A 3,156-nucleotide genomic window follows, 5' to 3' on the forward strand; every position below is an offset into this window, starting at 1 on the left:
TTTGGAAGAGAAAGAAAACCTATGTCCTGCTTCTGTTATAAGCACTAATGTAGCCACACATTCTGGGAAACAAACTCATTCAGAAGGACAATGCAGATGGTAGAGTGCAGTTTATTACACCAGCGGGCCCAAGGCAGAGTCTCCTCTTAGCCAAAGACCCCAGTCAACTTTTGTGAAAACCTTATATACCTTAAGTGTCCTGCTCAAGCCCAGATCCCCAAATTCCTTAAGCCTAGCCTGGGAAGTGTTAAAGGGAGATACAACAGATTATAGCCATGATTCATAATCCAGGGTCAGCTGGTTATACATTATGGCCTGCACCAGTGGGTGCCATAAAGATTACAGTGGTGATTGACTACATAGGGTATTATTACATTCTTTTTGGTGATGGGAAACCTTGGTATAGAATCTGGTGTTTATCAGTCCAGGAGGCCAATTCGGCAGTAGGTAAGTTATCCCCATGGCTAGCAGGCACATAGTCCAAAGCTCACTGAAAGTGCAAGATGGAATTTCCTTCTTTTTCAAGATGGAATCAGCTCAGCCTGTTCCTTTCCTCCCTCAGTGATGATGAAATCACCGAATCAGCATGGAAGCTGACCTAACCTACGTGGGGAAAGCAGGTATAAACTACAGTTTACAGAACAATCGCATCACCCCCAAAACTTCTCCATGCTATCCATTTATGGGATTATATCCTCTCCACCCCAATCCACATACCACTGTTCTAATCTCTATCACTATGGGGTTGTCTTTTTGAGAATGTCATAGAAATGGAATCACAGGGTATGTAACCTTTTGAGAATGACTTCTTTCACCAAGCAAAATGACTTTGAAATTCATCCAAGTTTTGTGTGCATCAATTGTTTCTTCCTTTTTATTGCAGAGATGTTTAGTGTTCCAGTATATGGAGGCACTATGGTTTGTTTACCCATTCGCCCACTGAAGGACATTTCCAGTTATGAGTGATTATAAACAGGGCTTCTACAAATATTCATGTATAGGAGTTTATACGTGAACCTAAGTTTTCAGTTCACTTGGAAAATTATCTAAAAATAGGATTGCTGGATCAAATGATAAGTGTATGTTTAACTTTACAAGGAATGTGGCTGTACCATTTTGTATTCTATTTACTTTACATTCTCACCAGCACTTGGTATTATCAGGGTTTTTTGTTTTTTAGTCACTGTAACAGGCATGTGGTGATTTTAATTTGCATTTCTCCAACTGCTAATGACATTGGGTATCTTTTCATATGTTTATTATCCATATTTTCTCTATAAGTGATGTCTGTTTAAGTCTCAAACCAACTTTTAAACTGGTTTGTTTTCTTAATGTTGAGCTTTGAGAGTTTTTTATATGCTCTTGATATAAGTTGTTTGTTGGATATGTGATTTGCAAGTATCTCCTCCCAGTCTCTAGCCTGTCTTTTCACTCTCTTAAAGTTTTTGGTTATGGTAAATTGTAACTTATAGGTTTTTTCCATTGGTATCATATCTAAGAACTCTTTGTCTAACTGCAGGTCAAAAAGATTTCTAATGTTTTCTTCTAAAGATCATACAGTTTTGTATTTTACATTTTTTTTTTAATTTTTAGGCTACGCTGTGCAGAATCTTAGTTCCCTTGACCAGGGATTGAACCCAAGCCGCCTACAGTGGAAGCATGGAGTCCTAACCACTGGACTGCCAGGGAAGTCCTTGCATTTTATTTTTAGATATTTGATCCACTTTGTATTAATTTTTGAATGAGAGATTTAGATCAAAGGTCTTTTTTATATATAGAGGTCTAACACCAAGAGACTATGCCTTATCTGTTGTTTTGCTTGGCATCTCTGTCAAAAACAAATTAGCCATATTTATATATGTGTCTATTTCTAGACTCTGTTTTGTTCTACTGACCTAGTCCTTCATAAATATCATGCTATCTTTATGTTGCAGCTTTAGAGTAAGTCTTAAAATTAGGTAGTATGATTTTTCCAACCACAGTTCTCAGAGAACTTCTTTCCTTATTTTTAATACATAATATTTATATCTGCTGTTCTGACTGGGTAAAGTTATCTGTCTTCAAGTTTACTGATTTCTCTCTTATCTCCATTCTGCTATTATGCCAACAGGTAAGTTTTCAATTTTGGTTACTGTACTTTTCGATTCTAAAATTTTCATTTGAGACTTCCCTGGTGGTCCAGTGGCTAAGACTCCTCACTTTGAATGCAGGGGGCCCAGGTTTGATTCCTGGTCAGGGAACTAGATCCCAAGTGCCACAACTAACAGCTAATATGCCATAACTAGAGACCCTGCATTCCACAGCAAAGATGGAAGATCTACTTGCTTAGACTTTCTACATTTCCATTTTTTTCTTATTTCCTTACTTGGAACATTTTTATAATAACCACTTTAAAGGCTATGTCAGGTAATTCCAATACCTGTGTCACCTTGTCAACAGCATCTATTGACTATCTTTTCCCATGTGAGTTGAGATTTTCCTGGCTATCTCCGTGCCAAGTAATTTTCAGCTATATCCTGCACATTGTGAATATTCTAAGACTCTGTGTCTTACTTAAATTCTATGGAACTCCTTGCTTCAGTAGGCAGTCAATGTGGTTGAATTCAAATCTCAAGTTAGGACCAGCCTTCTACTGCTGCTGTGGTTCCAATGTCAGTTCTATTTTCACAGCCTTTGTGATGCTCGTTGGATCTATCCTGTGTCTATCCACTGACCAATCTGGGATCTGGGCAGTGTTCTATCCTGTAATTCAGTCATCTTCAAAATCTACTGTTTACTGTCTTGAGTAGGATACTCACCTGTGTGGCTTAGCTGTGATCCCTGGAGTTCATACACATCTTTATGGAGTCCCTTTCCCAAGCTCCTTCCTCTCTTAGATCTCTTCAGTCCTCTTTGGTTCACCGACGCTCCCCTTTTGGATCTGATTTTTAGGAAATGGGGGCTTTTTTTTTTAACACTGCTCTGCACTTCTTGAGACTGTGTCACATCAGGGCCAAGATGTAAAAAGACAGGGTAAGAAAAAAAATCAGTATTTGTCCCATGCTCTTGAGGCCACAGGAAGGAACTTACCCTCCCTCAGAGCCAGGAAACGACAATTGAAAAGTCCACTCTTAGAACCCTCCTGCAGTCAGCCTCCTGTATCTCTTGCCTCAGCTG

General features: G+C 38.8%; 1 non-coding gene across 1 annotated transcript; it reads left to right on the plus strand.

Annotated features, from left to right (window-relative positions):
- Positions 1-2,167: 2,167 nt before the first annotated feature.
- TRNAQ-UUG (transfer RNA glutamine (anticodon UUG)) lies at positions 2,168-2,240 on the plus strand. Its single transcript has one exon. It is a non-coding gene; the product is annotated as a tRNA-Gln (tRNA).
- The last annotated feature ends 916 nt before the right edge of the window (positions 2,241-3,156 follow it).

The sequence above is a fragment of the Dama dama genome, chromosome 9 (assembly GCF_033118175.1).
Source record: "Dama dama isolate Ldn47 chromosome 9, ASM3311817v1, whole genome shotgun sequence".
NCBI classification, from domain to species: domain Eukaryota; kingdom Metazoa; phylum Chordata; class Mammalia; order Artiodactyla; family Cervidae; genus Dama; species Dama dama.